Source organism: Columba livia, chromosome 13, assembly GCF_036013475.1.
Source record: "Columba livia isolate bColLiv1 breed racing homer chromosome 13, bColLiv1.pat.W.v2, whole genome shotgun sequence".
Taxonomy (NCBI): domain Eukaryota; kingdom Metazoa; phylum Chordata; class Aves; order Columbiformes; family Columbidae; genus Columba; species Columba livia.
The window spans coordinates 3942285-3966618 of record NC_088614.1 but is presented as its reverse complement, the minus strand read 5'-3'; the positions used below and the strand labels follow the sequence as shown (position 1 = coordinate 3966618).

Below are 24334 nucleotides of genomic sequence, written 5' to 3'. Positions count from 1 at the left end.
GGTACAGTGCTGGAAAAAAGGGGCAGGGTGATGAATACAGTTTACTGCATGAAGTAGTGTAATTCCCAATATAATTACCTTTGAAGGTGGATTAGTTTCTATCCCTCCTGCATCTGAAGTACTTTAAGAGTATAAAGGACACTTAGTTCCCATATCACACATTAGCAGGTAGATTACATTTGAAAATTAGCTAGATATTCAGAGTATTCATCTCCCTGCTGTCACTAGCATGGCCTACATTTTCTGCTGGTACAAATGGGATAAACTGTCTTGAAAACAATAGAACCAGACAGACTTATAGTAGATGAGAATTTGACTGAAAACCTGGGGTTTTTTTCCTTACATCCAAATGAAGAAGGAAGCTAATTCTCATATTATTCATTCTAGAGGAAAATATTGTGGCATTTTTTCTATTTTTCACAGTCTCCTAGGACACGGAAAGATGAAATCACTTAAACCAGACAGATATCTGGTAACACAGATAATAATAGGCAAAGGAAGACCATTTGCTAGTGTGGTTATGTTTTTGTCACTGTATAAAAAGGCTTCATTCAATTCAACAGAATATGCCATACATTTAGTACAGTGCTTATACTTTCCTAGAGCTACCTCTAAATTAAAGGTTAACTAATACATTTATTTTAATTAAAAGCAATCAGAAAGAACAAAATCTCATCTCTAACTGTCATTAACACAAAAACTCTGCAGACTGATAGTAACAAACAGGAGCTTTTAGGAACATTGTCTTGGCCAGCAAAGGCCTGATTCTGATGCAGCAGGGAAGTTTCTCCTAACATGCTAAGATTTCAATCATGGCACAAAGGTTTACTTAGTAAAGGTACTTCTTTACACTCCCAGTATTTTACAGTAATATGCATAAATCACAGGTTTTTTTCCTGAATTACCTGGGGCAGGATCCTTGTTTGGATCCACGTCAAATAATACTGGTGGAGGGTTGATGGGTAAAGGACATGAACACAGCCTTTTATCTTCGCCCCAAATTCATATTCCAAACCAGTCTCAGCAGTGAGTGTAATGAAATCAGAAGTCTCAGTTCAGTCCCTAGTGGCATTAGTTCACATTATAAAATCATTACACATCATTTGACAATGTTGTGCACTGTTAGCACAGAGAAGAACTTGTTCTGTGTCTCTGGGGGGGGTGGTCCCCACAGAAAAGATCAGGTTTGTGTGTGATGAGGAGGTGCAACGTGGAGTGCAGCTGGCTGGTTGATAATGAGCACTTTGATGTTCAGCATTTTTAGTCCCTTAGCACTCATCAAGACCAATATTTGTCAGAATACAAAGAGGGAAAAAAGTCAAATTGTTGTTTTCTAAAAGGGCAACTGAGTAACATTTACCTAGTACAAGTTTAAAGGGAAATTCAGGTGTTGGAAAATACATGGAATCTATTAAAACACCTTTGTTTATTGCTATGCAAAACATCTTTGACTATTGCCATGCTGAAACTTCAATGTGAAAACAAGGCTGTTTTCCTATTTCTTTTCTTTTTTTTCCTTTTAAAGGCAGATTTACAGCATCACATCTGATCTCACACACTTGTCACCGTGATACTCTCCAAAGGCCCTGAGAAACAATGGATTCTTCCAAGTCAAGCAAAAGAGCAAAAGCTTGCAGACTTAGTATCTAACTCCATGTCTGGGGGTACAGAAAAGCACAGAGTGAACGTGCCACAGCCTCCCCAGCAGCCCCCAGACTGCTTGTCTTTAATTACAGGGAAAGAATCCTATCTTTAATTGTAGTTGAAGAAATAAGTCTCTTTGCCAGCTACAGAGCATGTTCTTTCTCAAGCAAGATGAGCTGCAATCATAATCGGAATATAAAGAAGCAAGGACAAATCACTAAGCAGTTAATTAGCTCTGCAGTTTTAGTTAAAAGCTATGTTGGCTTTTCAGTAATGGAAAAATCACCATTCCCAAGAGCATGGCTGGAACTACTTGGACACCCATTAGAAAACCCTGTGTCCTGGGTCACTTAGAGCATCGCTCCTGCAAAAACTAGGGATGGCAAAGTCAGGTAAAGTCGAGCAGAAGCTGTTGGTTAACTATAGAACGAGTATTTTCTCATGTGTTGGTCCCATGACAACCTAACTGATGCAAGTCAGGCCCAGAGAGTCGTCCTGTCACCCTCTCCTGTGCACCCCTGCTCGTCCAGTGGGATGAAATGGCTGGACAGGGGGTCAGGCAGGACCCCAGGCCAGGACCATGCTGGGGAAAGAGGAGAGAGGAACACAGCAACCCTTCTGGGACAGGTCTAACCACAGCAGAACTGCCACCTTACTCATCTATGTATTGTACAACCTCAGCTCTGTCCCACCATAAGCATCACAGCAGTTTAAGTGGTTTACAGTGAACTGCAAAGCCTGTAGTCACATCTGTTGGCAGAACAGAGGATTTTGGGTTGGAAAGTGCAGTCTGGATCTCAATGGTAACACTCAGCCTGGGGCCCACAACAGCCATGGCTCGGGCCTTGAACTGTTACCTTCTGGATTTGGAGGCGTTTTCATTAAGCCAGTTGCACTTCCTTCTGTGTCATCCAGTTCTTATTTTATTTGGGCTTTTGACTCATTTTCCTTATTTTATCTGAAACCATCATGCCACGGTTCACATTTATTTTCAGGGCTAATGTTCTGATGCAGTCTGGGTACTCGAACAGCCTGGGTTTTGAACGGAGCACAACAGCCACACGATAAAAACAGGAGACTGTACAATACTAGACGTGCCTTAAGTAACTATAAGCAGGTTTATTCACTGTTCACTTCAGTGCAAATATTTTCAAAACAAAATTAGGGGAACATATTAAAGAAATTATTGTTCCAAATTGTTCCAAGCCTCTAAACGTTTCTGCTTTAAATTGCTCCTCTGGCAGCTGTAGTTTAGAGGGGAGGGAAGAGGGGGGGAACGGGTCCTGGAGATATCTGGCTTCATTCACCATTCACTCTTAAATGGTGTAACAGTTTTATGGCCTTTCCCTAATGATCACCCATTGTGTAGTGGATTGCCAATCAAGGATCACTTAATGACAAAACAGAATAATTTAACCCCTATTCAAATGACAATGCCCAGAATTGCCCACGTAAATGTCTTGACACAACAGAGTCGTACAGAAAGTTTTTCAGCTGAATGAGGTAAATAACATTAACAAGCTATTATCCCACAGCTCTTCCTCGCCAGCTACAAAAGACTGACCTTTGAACTTTGAACTTTTTCTTTGACTGATCGCCACCATTATAACATTTGTGTTAGTCATTTAAAACTGCAGGTGTAGCCACTTACAATACCTAATAAAATGTGGCGGCTTCAAGGGAGGAGAAACTCGGGCTCGCAGGAACAAAACCGCAAGAATTAGCAAGGGCATTTCTAAAGGGTTAATGTCCCGTCATTCTCCCGCAGCAGCGACAGGCCTGACAAAGTCTGTCGCTTTGCTCACCGTGTCCCACTGGGAACAACCTCTGGCAGCAGCTGGAGCCATCCCGGCACTGGGCACCTCTGGCCGCCGCTGGCAGCAGCAGCCCCAACACCAGTACTACCCAGCCTGCAGCTCCCTCGCCTTCCTCCCCGGGCCGAATTTAGTGTTCCAGAGACTCTCACCAACCATCTGGTTCTGAAGTTACTTTGAAAAATGCCACTTGTGTTGCTAAATCACGTAGGTATTCTTAAAAAAAGGCAAACATTACAGAGCTGTGTGGAAGAACCACCTAGAAACAAGTGTACGTATGCAAGTGTGCTTATCCAGCCAGGGAAAGTTCACAATATCGCTTCATTCAGATGACTGACTGTAAGTTCATGAAAAATATGAAACAAAGAGGTTGAGCATGATGGCAGGAGACAGGAGTTGATAGGCAGGGGTCTGTAAGTACCTGCTATTTCAGTGGGGTTTGTTTGAACAGAGGTAGGAAGAGGGAAGATAGATTTTCAAATCAGGTATGACTCCTAGGGATTTGCAATAGGCCAATGGGCATTTGAGGAGCCATACAGAAACTAAAAATTGTGAATACATTATTTCTTCAAACCACAGGCTGGGGTCTAAAGAGCTGACACAGTGGACAAGGCAGCTGCTCTGTAGCTTTTTTCCTGTCTCTGACAGTAAATGAGAAGCCAAGTTGCAAAGCATCAACATGTGCAGTTCCAGGACAGCAATGTAAGCACCTTGTGGTTTCCCTGGGAACTTTACATCTTTTTAATATTTTTTTTTAACTGAAACCAGCTAAAGTACAAAAATTAGTAAAATCTTATTAATTTTGACTTGAATTTTTTAAATAGAATCACTTCTGTCATTTTCTTACTCTTGTGTTTACTTCCTAAACACATTCAAATTATTTGATTTCACTGGTTTTCAAGGAAGGTGAATTTAAAAGGCAAATCAGTACAACACAACCACTTATTGGAACCAGATTTTAAATCTGCACAGAACTTGTAAGACTCGCCTTATAAGAACAGGCACAATCTTTTGATTTATTTGAACAGTCAGAATAAGCCACCTACATTCCAGATCAAAGTATCAAAAATATGATCAATTCAGTGAGAAAAGCACACACTATGTATTTGTCCAGTAATAAATTTAAAGAAATTGAACATGGTTGTATATATAGTGCAATTACCAAAAGAAGGTAAGTTGATCAAATAAATTGTTCACTTTGAATCATTTGTGCAGCTCTATTACAAATAATTCAAATAACGACATTATTCCCGTTGAGTTGAAAATAATATCTAATAATGTAATAACATTTTAGATAATCAGTATGTAACAGGAGCTAATCTAATGTAAGAAGAAAATTGTAAAATAGATAAATTAAAATGATTATGGATGGCCACTGAACATCACCAACTTTAAGCAGTATTTTGGAATTCTAAGCCTATATTGTTCAAAAATACTTTTTTTCCTAGTGATGCCTCAGACTGCACTCTGACCCCATCACAAGGGCCATACAAATCTACTCTCTTGAGAAGATACTATATTCATATGTACATCAGTATTATGAAAAAAAAAACAAGGCTGCATGCCTAATAACCAACCAGATAAGTCCTAAAGACCTGGTCATGGAAAGCTAAGTCAGAGCTGAGGACAGAGTTCCTGTCTTGATACAGAAATGCTCAGTAACTCAAATTAAACCATCTCCCTGCAATAGCTTAGGGAACCAAAGGGCAATCAGCAGACCTGCCCTTTTTAGTCACCACTTTAAATAAAGGACTAGTCAGGAGTGTCAAAAGTCTATGAGTCCTCAGCAGGTTATCTGAATGAGATGGTCTTTCTCATGAAAAAAAAAAAAAAAAAAAAAAGAAAAAGACACAAATTCACCATAATGATAAACACATTTCTGGCAAGTTCAGCGGAGGTGATAAAGGAAGAAGGAAAGAGACACTTTCTGAGAAGAAACTGGATGTATGTTCCCAGGCAGGCACATCACTGCCTCTGTGCTTCCTCTGCATGGAGAAAATATTGCATATGAGAGCTACCAGGGCAGCTGGGTCAGACACCGTTCCCACCTAGAACCTTCCAGCTGCAATGCAGTTAATAAATCTGGGCCTTGCTAACGTACTGCATGCTTGGATAGAGAAGAGAAGCAGCTACACTGCAGTTGCGGTGTTGACTGACTCAAGACCAGGCACTTCCCACAGTTTCTGGTGTAAACATATTGAGCTCCAGTAAGGAATGGAATCCCACTGCCACTGTTTTCTTCCCAATTATAATTAGCTGTCTTGTGTTCAACATAAAACACACCCACACAATCCACTAGAAATAACTGCACTTCTTACAGAATAGGTTGGGTACTTCAAATGGTTGCCTACAGTGGTCCTGCTATAACTTGGTTAGACTTCATCTTGAGGGTCTTTTCCAACCTAAATGATTCTATGATTCCATAACTAGCAAAGAGCTGAGAGAGAAGGACAAAGAGAGTTTTGAAAGAAACCTATGTGTATTCTATATGTGGGCATCAGTTGCTGGTTTGGAATAGATACAATAGATCAGTACACACAGCAGGTACATTGAAGTACTTTCTTTTAGGCAAATGAATAGAAATAGAAGTTTAAGGAAATAGCAAATATTCAAAATCACTGAAGCTCCCAGCTTCACCATGAGACACGCACAAACCAGTCTCTCTTCTAGTGGGGCTCCCTCCATTTCCCAGGAACTCTCTGTTATGGGTTTTTAACTCTGGTGTGAACCCCAGCACCGACCGTGGAGCCCCGCAGTGCAGCGCTCCAGCTCGCTGCAGGGTGAAGATACGTACCATCGCATACGGATCTGACATCGCCTTATCTCGGGCCTTTTGCTGTTGACATTTGTCACCAGTTCAAAACTTATTAGACCCACCATCTCCGTTTAAATTTGCAGATACGTTTTAATTAACGGAGGAGAAAAAGAAAAAGAAAAAAAAAAAAAAAAAAGTGTTTATCTCCTCCAAGCAGCGCCTGGGTTTCAAGCATCTGTTATCTCCGGTGTGAAATTCAGGCTGACAAGAATCAACGCTTCCCACCCCGAGCGGGCGGGCCCGGGAGAAGGAGCCGGAGCGGCCGCCGGTGGCGGCACCGCCGGTGCCCGCGGGAGGGAGCGGGCGGCCCCCGCTGCTGCCTAACGAGGTCCGTGCTTAAACGAGTGTGCAGAGCACATCTGCCTGCGCTCTGAGAGCTGCTCTGTGTGACCAATTCGGCGTCTGCCAGCTAAATTAATGGCGAAGAGTTTAATTGTGAGTAAACAATGCCGCGTTAAGGAGCGGTAAACACAGCAGTAGGGACCAAAAGACGGAGTGTTCAAGTCACAGATGTGGCTGCTTCGGTGCCTTAGTTAATGATCTCCCCGTCTGGACCGTGTGACCGTGCTGTCGGCAGACGGCACCGCTTCTCCTCCCAGCCCCCGCTGCCCGCGGTGGATCCGCGCTGCCCCGCGCAGCTCCGCCGCGGGGAGCCAGGCACGGCCAGCTACCCGGCACACCCGCCGAGAGGGATGGACGTGAAAGCATCAGCTCCAGGAACTCAGAGTCATTTCTATTGGAAGAGACCCTCAGGATCACTGAGTCCAACCATAACCTAACCAACTCTAGCACTAAACCGTGTCCCTAAGAACCTCATCTAAACGCCTTTTAACCCCCTTCAGGGATGGTGACTCAACCACTCCCCTGGGCAGCCTATTCCAACGCCTGACAACCTTTTCTGTGAAGAATTTTTTCCTAATGTCCAATCTGAACCTCCCCTGGTGCAACTCAAGGCTATTTTCTCTCATCCTGTGTCACACACCCACAAACACAGAGATCCAGGCATTCTGGGTTCAGATCACTCGGGAACAAGGCCTTGGTAGGCATGAATATCTACCCAGATTCTGACTGCCCTTGGGCAAGTTGCCTCAACTAGACCCGAGGGAGTTAGAGCAGTTACTACCCCAACCATTGTGCCTTAGTTTCCTCCTTCACAAAATGGGAAGGGTCCAGTTAACGCCAGTAGGAGGCTGTGGGGATTATCTGCAGATCCTGTGAAACAGTAAAAAACACACACCAACCGAACAAACCATATGAGGGGAGACACCACATTCTTGTTCACCATTTTGTTTCTCCATTTTCGCCTTACTTCCATTCTCGTTGCTTATTGATTTTTGTTTCCAGCTGACATGTGAGCAACAGTCTATATTAAGACAATAGCAGCTGAAGCATCAGTAAAGTCAACATCGCTATATACCATTAAGAAACCTGCTGTTTGATAGTGCACATTCTCCCCTGCAGAAACACCTTAGGAAAATGCAGCCTGTCCTGGAGGGGGAGTAGTACAAGGTGGGTGGGCTTCAAAAAACGCATCTCTGCATGATATCCAGTAGGAAATTCCCTTTCAAAAACAGTGAGATGAATGAGCTGTCAACAACCTACTTCATACTTTGCATTGCAGGACAGTCATAAAATGGGGAAAGGACAGTTTTGTTTTTTTCAACACAAGATAAAAATGCATTAAAGGTGACTGACGTGAAGAAACTGGAAGTGTGTTTAGCAACTTGAAATATATGCTTCTGGAAGCACTGGTCTACTAGAATAACTCAGTCGTGTGTATCCTCTAGTTGCTGAAAGACTAACCACCACTTAAAAACAATTGAAATCCCTATATATTGTGAGAATAAGCTTTTAATTAATTTGCCATATTACATGTATCAACAGCTAGACAGAACTGGAGCTTAACAGCAATTTATCTTCAATCTGGTTTTGAAGCCAACACAAATATTTCTTCATTTCACCCTGCTTTTGACTCACTACATAAGTAGAAGCAAAAGGCCCAAACCGCTGCTGGCATTAACATCACTAAAGGTGTAGCCTGGTTTAAATCAGTGGCACTGACTCTCCTTGTGCCAGCAACCAACAAAGATTCCTGTCTTCATTTGTGGCCTCCACAATTAGAAGAATTTGATGTAAGAACAATTACAAAGGAACTCATGAAACTCTTACTATCAGGTTAAATGACAAGGGCAAGAGTGGGTCCTGAGGCTGCATTTGACTGCAAGGCAGAGACCTTCCCCCTTTCTGGCTGAGAAAATTAACTGTACACTCCCCCTAAACCTACACACACTGTGCAAAGCCCCCACAAAGGTTCCCACTAAAGTGCTCCCACGTCTCCTGAACACACAGGGGAACAGGAGCCTCTGGCTTTGCTGACAGCAGCTCCCTCCAACAACGCAAACCATGCAGGGGCCAAGGCTCCAGCTGGGCTTCTCCTCCTCCAGCAGCAGGACACCCACCCATGCTACTAGCAGTGTAATTGAACAGAGAGAATTAAAAACAACAACAAATCACAACACACACACACACAATCAGGGAAAAAAACTACTTCCCTGCTTATTCTGTCCAGGCGCTTCTGTTCAAATTGTCACCAAGAATATTACCAGGGTTTTGTGCTGATGAACACAGGCACCACCTACTTTCACTCAGTCATTGCATCAGCAATACTCAAACAGGGCTCTTAGACCAGACTTGACGTAAGCGGGTGAACAAGGAATTTCCTCTATCTTTTTCCATTCAGCCCGATACGAGTATTAACAAGGCAGGTCTCCAAAATCCATATGCTCAAACCCGAGGAATGGTTCCAGATGGGCTGAAATCTCCATCCAAGGCTCAAGTGAAGAGACAACCTTCTCGAGACGGCCGGACCATATTTGTATTCTCCAGTTTATTCAGTCTTCCTGTTATTATTTCATTAGCTCTTCACTTTTTAATGAGTGTAATCCCACAACTCCCCAAGCACGCACACTACCCAGCCTGTCCCTAGAAATTATCTCCCTCTGCCTTTTACAAAAGCTCTCTCGCAAACAATCCGACCGCTCCATGCTGTACACACATATCCAAGTAACTAACAAAATTTGCCAATTTGCCAAAGGGCAAAAAACCCTAAGCTGCCTTTATTTGCCTTTGCTGCTGAGTGATCTCAGCCCCAGTGACTAAGAGTCAAGCAGCTGTTTGTGGGGAGATGCCACGCTGCAGCTAAACTCACCTCAGCTGCAAGCAGCAGAGCTGCCATCTTGCTAATCAGCTTTAATTTAGCTGTCTCACAGCTTCATAAGTAAATAAAGACTTACTTAGTGTCAGAAATATCAGTATTTAACCGTCGAGTTTAAAAAGTATGGTAATTAAAAGAGTGCCACAAGTCACAGCTCTGTGCAATCCTAACAGATTGTAGGGTTTGCCTTTTTGAACCTCTCAGCACGTTTAGAAACTTGAGTAAAACAACAAAAGGTGTTAATAGCTTTAAGGGGAGCACCATGCTGATAGATTACCCATTATGGTTATCCACTCACAGCGAAATGGCAAATAGGTTTGATCAATTCGATTTTAATGTAAAGTGGAGCTTGAAAAAAACCAGCAATGAGCAAAGAGAAGACCTTTTGTTGCTAATGTGTCTGAAAAAAAGCACTTAATTGAGGTCATAATAATATTAGCAGTTATCATCATCAATAATTCAGCCTTATTTATTACTACATGGTAAAGTTCTGTCAAACAGGAGCCGTTCAGCCTTTGTTATACATGTTAACATGAAGCTGGCTGTTGGCTGATTGGTATATATTTCACCAGCTGCTCAAAACGGCAGGATAGCAAGAACTAATGATATTCATTCTTGGTCCTTGCATTACACAATAGTTAATTTGCTATATGCAGAAGTATACGTTACAAATATAATAGTCCCACATAAAGCATGCGTAATAAAAAAAGCATTATATCTGAAACAGTAACTGACTAATCTTGCCTGAGCTATTTGTCATAAGGAAAACAATTTCAATTCCTGCATGATTTAGTACTCCTGCAGCAGGAGAAACATAAATTCTGCCTCTTCACACAGTTCTAGTCACCTGTGATTAGTTATCTTTAAAAAAATCTAAACGAACGTATAATTGTACAATTATAGATGCTAACTCCAGTGTTAAAATTTAAAATGTATTAGTCTCGTAAAATGCCTCATTAATCTCTGGGCCTTAAAGGACATACTTGTCCGCTAATGAGCCAAATGCAGGAAATATGTGTGTGATAGTGGATGGGGGAATTTTAGCTTGTAAGTTTTGTTTTGGTTTTTGTCTTGTTTTTTTAACATTCCTGCAAAATCTGTTTACCCAACACAGAGAAGTTGTCAGTGCCAAAGTGAGTTGTAGTTCTCCGGTCCTTAAGTATGGAAATAAGCTGTTTTGAAGAGATTAGGGTTTTTTTCCTTATACACGATATTTGTGGATTTATAACAGCTATATAATTACTGACTGGAACTGCAACCAGTAAGGCTGGGCAGGAATATTGATCTCTCCCTGTCTGCTAATGACCGCTTCTCCCCTGCGCTGATGGCAGGAAGCCTTCTATTAGGTTTTTACCACCTTCCTTAAGGAGAAGGGGGGAAAAAAAAAAAATAAAAAGGCAGATAAGAAAATAAAGATCATAGAGACACCTGTGAAAAGCAAAGCTTATCCCACTTAGAGCCTGTCAGGCGGTGGCATCAGCCGCTGCAAGCGTTTGGTGCTGGCAGGTTGGAAGCCCAAATTCGGGACTGGGGGCAGCAGCGGGGGCTGGGGGGGCCGGCAGCCCCTCGGGGGGTTAATTCACTCGGCAGCAGGGAGATGGCTCTTCGGAGGAGCTAAAGTAGACTGACACAATGGCCTGCGAGGCATTAAAATGTAGGAATTAAAAACTGTTAAATTGCACCGAGGGATTCTTAACCTCAGCCCTTTGGCAACACAGTGATGCTTCTTCCCTTTCCGCCCCTCTCGCCCCTTCTTGCGAGTGCCATACACAGTAGATTTATCTTTTTTCCTGATGCCTCACTGCTCAGACCTCACTAATTTTGGATGCCAGTTCCTGCCGTACACAAACCCCGCTAATGAGGACTATAAAGTGCCTGAACGACCGCCTCAAAAAACAAATCCCTCCTCCTGCTCCTCGCCGTGCTGCCCCTCCGACCCCCATTCAACAGCCGCGCTGGCCCTATCGCTCAAAAGCACATCTGGATTCATAGATTTGAACCTTTTGATCCTGCAAATGTAACAGCTCCAGACAAGCCATCCTTTGCAAGTGGGGCTGTGCAGATTCCCGGCCCCATTTGAATCAGAAAGGTGAGGCTCTCTGCTCTTTCAATGGACAAGCAAGTGTTCAAAACCGTTTTAAACTGTGGACCGTGATTGTTTGCCCTGGAGCTTAAGTGGATGTGGGTTTGTTGTTGTTTTTTGTTTTTTCCTTTTTCTTTCCCTGAAACACAAGTTGTCCTCAGGCTCAACACAGTGACATGCAGCCCATGACAATCACAGGGTATGGCTCGGCCAGTTTGCAGAGAGCTGCCAAAACAGACTCTTCTTCCCTAGCTGGTGGGTTGGTTTAGGGGTTTTGTTGTTTTTAAACAGCGTGACATTTTAAAAGTTATTAGGGCATTAATGCTGCCTTTTAATGAATAGAGCTTTATAAAACTACTGATATGGAATTAACATAAGTTTACCTCTGAATACAAGTCTCTATTTTTTTCTTTTTTACTATCCATTACTTCATTAAATCAACACTGAAAAAGACTAGCCTTGCCAAATTTCTCACTGCACATTCAACTGTTTGCCCATGACAGTATTTGAATGTGCTTATTATTTCTAGTAAAGCCCTTATCATTTTCACTGTGAAATTTAAATCACCCTGATCCAACTCTTCTTAGCTAAAGTCAGCTTTATCAACCACAAGAGATGTGGGATTTTAAAAAGATCTGAGTAAATTCACATTGTTTGGATAAACTCATTCAGGGGGTTCAGCAAATGAAAGCTGAAATAGATATGTATTCCAAGGAGGTTATGCACTGCTCAAAAACAAAGAAGTTAAAGCATAATTAAAATAAAAAGTTTATGGTATCAGTATCTTTTTAATGAGCACATTCACAGCCCAGATTTTTAATTGGTATTTCTGTGCCTCTGAAATAATTCCACAATAATTCAGGTGAAAAGTAAAAAAACACTGAACTGTTTACACATAAATCATTTTTTTCTTTACAATCCACTCTGCTATGTTATCTGGTCAGTGTTGCGCTATCAAAAATACCAAGGGCTGCATTTATGCATTATCCCACAATTTAAGTAACTGTGTATCATGTATATTTAAAACCATCTCTCTGTAGTTTTAATTATCTCAGTCTGCAGGGACAAAACGCAGCTCCCATGCCTGAGACCGAAATGAAAGTGCTGCACGCTGACAGCTAAGATGTCTGTCCTAGCTTGTTGAGATTTCCTGTAAAATTTGCATTGAAAAGGCAGCTTTAAATATACTTAAAATAAAAAGAGCATTTGCATCTAATTTGCTACACTTGCAGTATTAAAGTTTTATCTGAATAAAGACATGTCAAATGGATTTATATAGTTAAGCTGATAGCTTTTAAAGTCAACACAGTAACATCAGCTAAATTCAACAAAGTAATGGCAGCAGCTAATGGCATTTATTAGTTTATCATCATTTACTTAAAAACCATAACGCAGATCATTTTATTTTCACATTACTGTTTGTGATTCTTTGACTCAGTTTGTATTGATTCCACAAATTATGGCAGAAACTGACATTTATCTAACAGCGTTTTCCAAGCTATAAATGTTGGCTTTAGTGGGAAGCAATTGAACACTTGCCACACAATGGTTTGAGCCATGCTAGAAACAACCATCTTCAAATAAACACATTTGGCAACCATTTTAAAAATACGATTGTTGCTTGTCTGATAATGACAGAAGGGGTTTTTGTTAGTGATAAGGCTCTTATTACAAACCACTGCCTATGTAATCTACAGCTTGATCACACAAAGTGCTAAGCATGTTCGACCCCAACCCAGCAAAGCGCTGAAGCATTAAGCTTTGTTTTAAAGATATGCATAATAGCAAGCAAGTCTTTTTACAGTACTTCTCTTCTGCAGACAGCAAAGAACTTCACAAAAGAGATCATCACCGTTTGCACAGAAGGAAACAGAGAAAATCTAAATCACATCCAGTGCTGCAGTGAGACTCGATGTTATGAGTCCCAGTTGAGTGTTCTGCACATTATGTTTTACTGCCACCTTATGCTGCTGTTGACTTGAAAGTGTCATCATCACTTGCCCAGACTTCAGTGGAGCTACTTGCCAAAAGCACATGCTTATGATAAAGAATTTTGAAGGGGCCTGGATGTCACAAAACAGTCTCTTGACTGTAAATCCGTAGTAAAAAGCCAGGCTTACGAATTATAGTCTCAAATCTGCTACAGCTCTCTCCTTTTAATAATAATTACTGAGGCCTAAAAATTTACCAGGAAATAATAAGCAATATTCTATTGCCACCATAAAAACCAGGCACCCTCACAGTTTGATCTGTAAATATCTTGGGTGCGGACACGTACATGTCATCACTCAGTTTTACAACTGCATTTGAAAACGACATGAAAAGTTTCCAATCCTGAGATCTACTCTCCTCCTCAATGACATCTATGTCTGTTCTTTAGTGGAAGGGGAAAAAAAACAACTGAGTTGGAGACAGGGTTTATTTTCAGAACTATGTGTGGAGGTCAACATTCTTGCTAACAGGAGGCCCACGTCTAATTCCTCATGTCATATTCTAAACCTTTAATTCCAGAGAGATCACCAGCTTCTCTCTTTCTTTTTTTTTGTTAGCAAGGCTTTATTCCCCAGAAAAGTGACAATCACAAGTCACATTTGGCAAGAATTCGAAATGATCATGCTTTGTTCATGCCATTTATTATAATTCTCCCGTACCGATGGGCTTTGTTCTACTGTGTCCTCACTCTGAACTCCGGCTTCTATTTCAGCACAAATTTGTAATTCCCTATCCCTGGGCTGAAGAGTACAAGCCTTGGGCTCACCAGAACAGCCAGAGACAGCTGGAGCAATGGATTCTGAAGCACAACCATCCTTCTTGAATCACCATCCTGCAGCTGGCCAGTTTTCTTATGTGTAACTACTGCATCGGGCAAGAAGGAGAGTGAAGGAACTGAAAATTGTGTTGACCTTCACTTGGAGCCCCAGTCTGATCTTATTCAATTCAATAGGAATTTTGTTCTTATTTTAACAGCAACTGGATCAAGTATTTACAAGGTTTTATTTTCTTGAGGATTACTGATGAAAGGCTACTGTAAAAATGTATTTGGGGGAAAAATAATGTTGAGTAAAACATTGTTTCTTCTGCTGTCTAGGATCTTTTCATTCAGCTCAAGGAACAGTTCAACCTACTGAAAATGCATACTGTATTTTACAGCTATTTCAATAATTTGGACAAAATTACAACCCCAGATGTTTGTATTGTGCCACAGAGACAAGAGGGGTTCTCCCTGGGTCTGGAGGGGAGACCGTGCCTCTAGCAAGACTCCTCCAGTGGATTATGACACAAGTGTCGTGAAATGAAAGCCCAGAATCAGGTCTCAACAGCACTGCAAACACCATCAATGTTTAAGAAGTACGGCAGTAGAGATAGTTATATTGAAAGTCAGAGAGGGGGAAAAAAAAAAGAAAAAGGCAACATCTTGGTTTTCATCCAAATGCAAATAGAAAGCCAACGCAGCTGCTGAAGAACTGGTTCCTGCCAGCTCCACCTGAGAAACAGAGCCTTTTGCACAGTAGTAGTTAAAGCCTCCATATGGCTTTGAGGTACAGCCCCTAAGCAATTCAGTTTGACCTGCACACCCCAGGGCATGGGAGAAGTTTCCCACCCCTGATCACAGATGTGGGCTGGGGGAGTTGTTCTGGGCACTAATCCCTCCGGGGTAACATGAAGCGGAGCAACCTCCCTAAGTTCACGTCCTTTCTGTTGCGTCTCACTATGTTACGGTGAGTTTTCCTTTTTATTTCAATCCTCTTATACTTCAAGCAGCTCATTCCTAACTCGTGCTAGCGATGGCCATTCTCCACTTTCATTCTCCCCCACTGAGGCCCTTCCTACCCCACACAGGAATGAAGCAGCACCCCAGCTGGTGCCCACACTGTAGCAGGCATGATAATGTCAACCAGATATAGGGCCACATCCTCAACCGATGCAAATTATCCCGACTTCACTTACTTCAGTGGAGCTCTTGGTGTTTTCTATCAGATAAGGATGTGGACTTTAGCATTAATAGTGTGCAGAGCAAAAACCCCACCATTTCAAGCTTCATTATGAAACAAGTGCTACATTAGCACTGAGCATGGAAAATCTCAGAATTTCCCTTTAATGATCTTGAAGATTATGTTCAGCAGGAAAGAAGAAGTGGAAAATCTGTCATAAATATCACTGAATATTTTTTAATAGCTAAAAGCTAAGCTTTCTTTAACACTCCTGCCTGAAAAAAACTAGAGACTATTCATTAACTAGGAAGCAAGGAATTGGTTTGTCATTATACTATGCCTGGGAGACAGAACACAATGGAAAGACAAAGTTCTCAGGCCTGGAGACAGCATAGGCTAGGGAAAAAGAGTAGATGGGCAAGCCATATTAAAATATAGTAGGTATAACTATGGAAATTACTCTGAAAAAAACTCAGGATACACTCATTAAATATTGGCTGTTTCAGCCTGTTCTTGTCTCATCCTTGGCAAGCCTTTTAGTCACCACACATCACCTGATGGCAGCAGGAAATACCTGTGATGGGCACTTGCTTTTCAGTATCTCCAGTGACAGCTGGAGACAGCTTACATGACCGGGGTCTGCAGTGGCCTCGCCTACTCCCTGGTCATGTGCAGAAGGTGCCCAGAACACCATCGTTCTGAGAAGCCATCAGAGCACTACTGGCTAAAATGACTGTTATGACTAACTCTACAATGACAGAAAATGTTCCTCAAATCAACTTTAAGCCCATTTTCCAAGCCCTGGCCTGTGCTCATGCAGTGACCTGGTCTGCTCCAGTACATGTGCATCTCCCAAGAACACCCACCTGAGGTTGGCTTTGGCTTGAAGAAAGAACCTCTAACACTGTCCTGAACTCAGAGCAAGAGCTGGAATCCCAGTTCCTCTCCAAGCAGCTGTGGAGGTGGACGAGGCTGAAGCTTTGGCCACTGTCTCAGCAAGATCTTACAAGTCTAGTCTATACTGACACCAATACCCCGAGAAGTGTCCATATAATCAGAAAAATTCTTGACAGGACATGAAGAATTAGTCAAGAGGTTGTAGTTTTGATAGTGTTTCTATGAGGAGATCAACTTACTTCCTCAGATGCAAAGGTTGTGTGGGGCAAAAGCATCTTCTCTTTTTCACCAGAGCTGGAAGTCTGCTATGAGTTAAACATTATTTGCTAAAAAGAAACAAACAAAAAATACTGTGAATACGTGTCTTCTATGGGAAAGAAATTAACACAGTATGTAGCGCTGCATTACACTGAAGCTTTTAACAGAAGGAATTCCCTGGAAAACTTTGTTTGAAGAAGGGAACTAGCAATTACCGCAGCCTTTATAAAAATTATCAGTTTGCTTTGGTTGCATTGGGTGATGGTTAGAGGAGTTTTATATTTGGCTAAGTTTCATAATTTCGCTTGCACTTGTCTACAAAAAAATCTTCATATCTCTATTTCACCAAAATGATAACTACCATCTATCTCTACCTTGCAGAAATCTTTGAGTACGGGGAAAACAGCTTTTTTGGACTATTATTATTATTATTTCTTTCCCTTATAGCTTGTTAATGACAATTTTGTTCTCTTTTTGGAAAGAAACTTTTGCCAAACGAAAACACCAACAACAAAACCTCTGTGAGAATTAAATGAACGAATATGCAAACTACATAACCCTAAACAGCCAAATAGGAAGAATAACAATAAAATTGTAATTAAAACATTACCATTCACTTTCTGGACTGATTGCATGCTCCCCTTCCCCTCTCCCTTCTCAACCAGTCTTTCATTTAGAGCTGGAGACAGAAACAGAACTCCCTTGGTCTTAGCTGCTCACTGGTGAGGCCTAAGACCTATAAAGCAAGTAAGTTCTCTCTGTGTGTGGCTCATGAGCTACTGTGTTTGTGTTTACTGAAGGCGGCTTCCCACACAGCCATTAAAATGCATTTTTGAGTACCAAAGATTCAGGTCTTGAGAAACTGTTTTACTCGCTTATCACCAAGTAATGTGCCAAGTTGAAAAAACTATCTTCAGAGATCTGCTAATCAGCCTTTCCTACTATGGTCTACTGTATTGTCTACATTGGAGACAGTGAATATTAAAATTGCACAACTCATCTCACAGGGTGTTTTTCAAATTACACAGAGCACAATAGAATCCCTTTTCTTGCTGTTGAAATTCCACCTTCTTTCAGGTGGAAATACAGGAGATATGGATGAGTGAAACGTAACACTGTGCAGCAAAGAGGGGAGGAGAAATACACGTCAAATATAGCTGGGCAAACCTTTAAGCTTACAGAAAAATGAAAAGGTCATTGGATCCTTGCAGCCTAATTTGATATCATCACTGCACACAAAATCAAACATGTCCGTGTGTAAATCACAGCTGGCCAGCTGCGTACAAACAGCGACAAGGTCAGCATGCGAGTTACTGAGGCTCACACATGTATTTTGATGTATTTGCAGGACAGAAAGGGGCATCTCATACCCCTATGAAGAGAACAAGCATATACATGCATGCCTAGGTCCAAAAGACAATCCTTCCTGCAAAATGCAGAATACAGCCCCAGAGAGGTGAAAGGCAGCGTCAGCCTGGCTGGGTGCTGACCAGATATCCAGCACATCTGGGAATTTCTCACTTGGTGTTTAGAACCCAAAATGTCTGCCCTCTGTAAAGCAGGGAGTGACAGGGTTTCACTGTAGTTTGGTTTTATAATGAAATTATTTCCATTTATTAAATATATGTTGATTCTTTAGAATGGCAAAAATTCACAAAGCTAGTAAATCTGAACAGAACTTTTCAAAGTGATGCAGTTCCCAGAAATTAGTGGCAAACCTCCAAGTGGTTTTGGTGAGATAAGAAGCCCACACTGAAGATGTGTTTTCAAAGGTTTTAAAAATCTTACCTCAAGAAACTTTCAACTCTGGAATCAAATAGAAAATCTTTTCCAAAAGCCTGTCCTGAAGCCCTTGTCCATTTATAATTAGACAGGCAGAATATTTATCTCACACTTCCATAGCCTTTTCAGAGGAGAAGAGAACCTCCCACATTTCATCTGATAACCAGGAGCAGAGGCTGCTGCCAGTGGAGCAGGCGGGGAGGGGGGCACATCCGTATCCCCAACTTCAGTGGGAGCTCAGCACCCCCTTCCCTCCCATCCAGAACTCTGTACACTGCAATATCAGCCTTTTTGAAAGCAATGGGAAAATACAGTGTATCGTGTTAACTTCCCTCCTTCTTTAAGATATACTGTACAGGTCATAACTTATCCTTTTTAATAAAAAAGAAATAAATTTACCTCTTGAATGTCATTTCTGACCACTGCTGCCCCTTTGCTAAAGCCACAGGGCTTCACAGTAGACAGCCTGATGGAATTCCAGTTCACAGCTTAATTTTCCTCCTGATAAAAAGAGACAAAAAGTTCCTTTCAGTAAAAATAAAATTTAATACGGTCTGCAAATTTGATATATTGCAACCTCCGACCTCAGCTTAATCGTTCACAAAGGGCTAACGGTACCGCTGGCAAGTAAATGACTTCTACAGAGTGTTGCAACTCTGATAGCTCAAGAGAAGGGGAGCAGCAGTCTGACAGATAATCAAAATTTTTAATGTGAACCATAGTGAGAGAGGTTATTCAGATCACACCCAGACTGTAGGAGCCTTCCACAGCTGCCACAGTAGCTCCTTAGGATGAGAAATGCTTAAACATCATCCTCACTCAACTTCGTTAAGTGTTGCTGCTGTTAGTTACCAACCAACGCAGAGCCTGACACTTTACAGCAATGCTCTGGTATCTACAGAGACAGGAACATGGGACTTAAATTTCTTTGAGGCCAAACTCAAGCCTAGTTCTGTGGTCCCAAAGAGCTTTTCTTAGAGTTTGACAAGGAACCAAGGGAAAGAGCATGAAGACAAAAAGAAGAGTAATGCAAAAACAACCTCCCCTGGCCCTTGAAGGAAGTGGAGGTTTAGAGGCAGAGAGCAGGATTTGGTGAGGTGGCTGGAGCTGCCGCTACTTCCAGAAGTTTGCAAAGGGCTGGGCAGTGCTAAGGGAGGCAAGGGGGGAAAAGTGGTGTTTGTCCTGGCTGCTTTGATTTGAGAAGTTAGGGAAGGATCAAATTTGTTGCATTATGACACATACTCCACCTTAATGTCTGGAGAGTGCCAGAACTGAACACTCTGCACACTCCAGGTAGACATAAGAATACTTAATTTATGCTTCTTGGTTAAAGTTATACAACTCAACATCAGATCTCTTTTCCTACTGAAACTCATACATTGTTGTGATGAGCTGACCTTGGCCAGGTGCCCACCCAGCTGCTCGCTCATTCTCCCTCCTCAACAACACAGGAGGAGAAAATAAGATGGAAAAGCTCATGGGTTACAATAAAGACAGGAAGATCACTTACTGATTATTGTCACAGACAAAACAGGCTGGACTTAGGGAAAATTAATGTAATCGATTGCCAATTAAAATAGATTTGGACAATGAGAAACAAATACTAAAACACCTTCCTCTATGCCACCCCTTTTTCCCAGGTTCAATTTCACTCCTTCATTCCCAGCTCCTCTATCTCACCCAAGCGACGCAGAGGGAATGGGGAGCAGGGGGTGGCAGCCAGCCCATAACAGCTCCTCTCTGTCATTCCTTCCTCCACACGTGTCCCTTGCTCCAGTGTGGATCCTTCCATGGGCTGCAGTACTTCAGGACAAGTCTGCTCCTGTGTGGGTTCTCCACAGAGGCTACAGCTCATGCCAGGAGAACCTGCTCCTCTGTTGGACCTGCATGGGCTGCATTTCCTTCAGGGAACATTCACCTGCTCCATCATGGGGTCCTCCATGGGCTGCACTGTGGACGTTTGCTCTGACATAGTCCCCCATGGGCTGCAGAGAAACACCTGCTCTATCATCTGGAGCACCTAGTCCTTTTCCTTCATCTCTGGTGCTTGCAGAGCTGTATCTCACACTTTTTTCCTCACTGTGCAGCATTGTGCTCTTTCTTAAACACATTTTCACAGAGATGTCACCAGCTCTGCTGATGGTCTCAGCTGCTCCCTATGGCGGGTCCATTGTGGAGACAGCCCCTGGTGTCTTCTCACAGAGGTCACCCCCGCAAGCAGCCCCTGGCCACAGCCACCCAGCACAGCCAAGCAGTTCATGGGTGATTTACCCAGCTTACTCTCCTCCTCACGTGCCATCCTGCCAAAGTCAGCAGAGACCTGCAACACTGAAGGCTGGGGGGGGCAGAAAATGAGCCCGTGGAGTTTAAGGGACCATATTGACAATATTACCAAACAAGTCCTTATGTCCTCCTTGTATTGGAAACACACAAACCAAGTTACTTCATGGCCAGGAAGACAGCGTGACCCGTAAGATGGTTTAGCTCATTGTCTTTATTATATCAGATGAAAGCAGGGAAATCACATGGCTGTCCCAGCAGTTGATTCAGTAGCTAAAGGTGAGATAGGTCAGGGGCTTACACAGGTGAGTGGATGCTCACCTGGATAGTCTAAAACAAACTAAACCCAACACCATTCTTGTTCCTCCAGGACGTCAAGAAGTCAGCGGCAAAAAAAAAGCGTTTCTTTTTTCACTGTTAATCTGGGTAGGATTTTGGAGCTGTATAACATCACAAAAAGGACATACCTATTAAAAACACTGCAGCAGTGTGCATGTGTGTCTATAAAGGGAAAGCACTTGCTGAAGTACTGAACTGTGCATACATTTACACCTGACAAAGCACAGGTCATCAGCAGATGTACCTATACAGATAGTGCTGACCACAGTTTCCTCCTTCCTCTCCCTATTCATTGTGGGGTGGGCGACATCTCAGAGCTCCCACAAGACCACTGACAACTACGTTTGTTCTGGTGACTGTGGCACACCCACAGAGTCTGCTCTGCAGTGGGTGCCACTCACAGGCTAAGGCTCACAGTACAAAAGAACTCAAACTATATTCTACCAGAAAAAGGAATTATAAAACCCACATGCCAGGTGGGAGGGCAAATACCTGATGCCTCCTCCCTTGAATGTGACAGAGGACAGTGATGTCTGTGCCCCTTGCCCAAGACAGGGAAGGATCCAGCCTCTGTGGATCAGCCAGGTGATCACAACACCCATGGAGCGGCACCGCCCCCCCAGGCACCAACTCTGCTACGCACCATTAACCACCACGTTGTTTGGCTGCTTGACAGGCAAAAAGGGTGGTGAAAACTACACCTGTCTTCGTGTGGGTGAAAGACAGCTGAGCTACCTACAACTGCAAGCCAAAGGGAAGGAATGGGTTTAGAAGAGAGGGTATCTCTGGCTAAACACAGCCAAAATCCACAGCCTCTTCCTAAACTAGGGATACTGATCCATCCAGCAGCCACTATTCATATTGGTTGTCTCAGTGTCACCAGAAAGCAACTACCAAAGTCTTCAGAAGTTCATATTTCATTTTTAAAGCTGAGGCTATTTTAGCTAATGCCCCCAAGGCAACTGGCTGGTCAAATGTCAGAGTTTATATTGCTGAATGAAATCTCAATGTTTATGAGATCTCTGCAGTTTGGAAACCACATTGGAATCCTTTTGAGCTTCTCAGATTATACTGTGTTGTTGATATCTTCTTTTTTCCCCTCTGTTTGGAACATAACCTCAATCTCCTCATATCCCTATGAACCATTGAAAATATCTCTCTGCCATGTTTGAATATGAGTTTCATTGTTGTTGGATTTTGCTCCGCTAACTCACTTATTGAAAAAAAATAATATTTTCATTGATGTTGTTTCTGTATGCTTTGTAGTCTAATATCTTGCAAATTGGTAATTTATTTACTTTTTCTTTAGCAAAACATTGTTTGGATTTTGGTCTCTTGTGACTAATGCCAAGCTTCAAACTTCACTTTAACTCTTTGACCCCAGGATTCCCCTTCCTTTTTATCTCTCTGAGCTTCTTGGTTTGTTGTTTTTTTTCCCTGGTCACTGCACGACTGATACCAGGGCTTGGCTCCCTTGTCTTGGCACAAGGACAGTGCAAGTGTTAGCTGTTGCTGCAGATTAGCTCTGACAACTGGCTTCATATGCACCCTGCCCATGTTCACGGGCTGCCGCTGCACCCACTGCACGTTAGTGACCCAATGGTCGTGTCACTGGATGGAAGGTATTTAAAGCCTTACCTATCAAATTGTGGCTTGCAGGCATTTCTTGATCTGCAGACTTCAAAAACAAAACAAAACACCACCCTACTATATTAGAACACTTGCTGCTCTGCCAGACCCGAGTCATTAAACCTTTTTGTGATTTTTCCCAGCAGTGGGTTTGTACTCATGTTTTTAATGCCTCCTCTAGTTTGACGTCTCCATATTTCTCAGTGTCCAGCTCATGACACCTACAAGATAGTACCTAATTTCATGCGCTGTTAACCCTACTGAACTTGTTAGTTCAAAGAGCTTGAGATGGACACCACAACTATGGAAATGTGTTTTTTGAAGTTGGGTCTTCACAGAGGACTTCCACATGGCTGCAGAAGCTGGACTGCTACAGCGTATGGAAGAACAGCACTGATGATGGCGATGGTCAGAAACGTGAATGTTCCTACTGCAGAGACTTTTCCTACCAAAGCTTTTAACTTACATGCCCAACACTTTCTTTTGTTAATATATAAAGGCCACCACTAACGCAATCTGTGTTGAACTCTCTCTTTTACAAGACTGAATCTAAATACTACACCATCTAATGAAAAGCTGCCTCTTCAAACACCTAGAGTATCCTCTTTCTTGTTTCCCCAGAAGACAGAGGTTCAGCCCCCGTTTTTCCCCACTTGTTCCCCTCCCTGAACATGGCTGTGCCCTGCAGTGACACCCACCAGCAGCTCCCACCAGAGCTCCACCTCTCCTCTTCCACCTGCCTGAAACAGGACAAAGTAAAAGGAGTGGTTTAGTTGCAAGAGAGAGAAGCAAGGTTCACAGTATACATTTTCCTTCTATAGCTGAGGTTTAACTTTTTTAGCTTTGTTCTCCTTGTATTTGTGCTAGATCTCCTCCATCCTCAGGAGAGCAATGGGTGCCACATGCTGAAAAGACAGCACTGTGCTAAGCCCAGAAGTTAAATTTTCATATTACTGTTCATATAATGAACATCTGCATTTTTCCCATTTATTTGTCTAAGCAAGTTCTTCCATTTCCTTCTGGTGTTTTTTTTTTTTTAATATTACTGGCTGATACCCTAGTAGGAAAAGTATTTCAGTGCCATCCCATCTCTAAGTTCAAATTAAAAAAAAAGAGAAACTCTGTAAGGTTGATCACACACTTGTTATTAAGTCAAAGCCGGATTCAAGTGTTTGTGTGAGGTAGAATTATCTCATTCTTTTTGTCTGTGTCTTTCTGTGATCTACCAGTCAAGTATGTGATTGGATTTCAGCTCAACAAAACCTTAAATTACACACCTATTGTGCCTGAGCTAAGCCTAGTTTCACAGCACTGGAGAAGGCTCCTCACTGCTCTTTTGGCACTGTTCGATCTGGCTTCTGCTATCATCCGTAGGTTGATGAATGAGTAATAGGATTAGAAAGTCTCATCTCTGAAATGCTGTAATTGTCACATTTGGTGAATTGACAAAAGGCCTGGGTGATGGAGAGGTGCTCCGTAATGTAAAGTCATACGTTCAACCTGCCCTCACCAGCCAACACTAAGAGAATGGGAGGAATAAAAAGAATCCCTCCAGCTCTCCAATCGCTCAACATGCACAGATATCTGCACACTCTAAATTAACCTTTTATGCATGAGTTTGTTGGAAGGCAGAGTGCTCTGCCTCTT

The 24334-nt window shown here is 42.4% G+C and overlaps 1 protein-coding gene across 1 annotated transcript in view; it reads right to left on the bottom strand.

Moving 5' to 3' along the window:
• FTO (FTO alpha-ketoglutarate dependent dioxygenase) overlaps nt 1–24334 on the bottom strand; it is a 431926-nt gene that overhangs the window by 8785 nt on the left and 398807 nt on the right. The window contains exons 28-29 of the mRNA XM_065028667.1: nt 18839–18940; nt 16639–16725 (exon numbers count right to left, since the gene is read on the bottom strand). The gene's annotated coding sequence lies outside the window, so the exon portion shown is untranslated. The remainder of the gene's footprint in view (nt 1–16638; nt 16726–18838; nt 18941–24334) is intronic.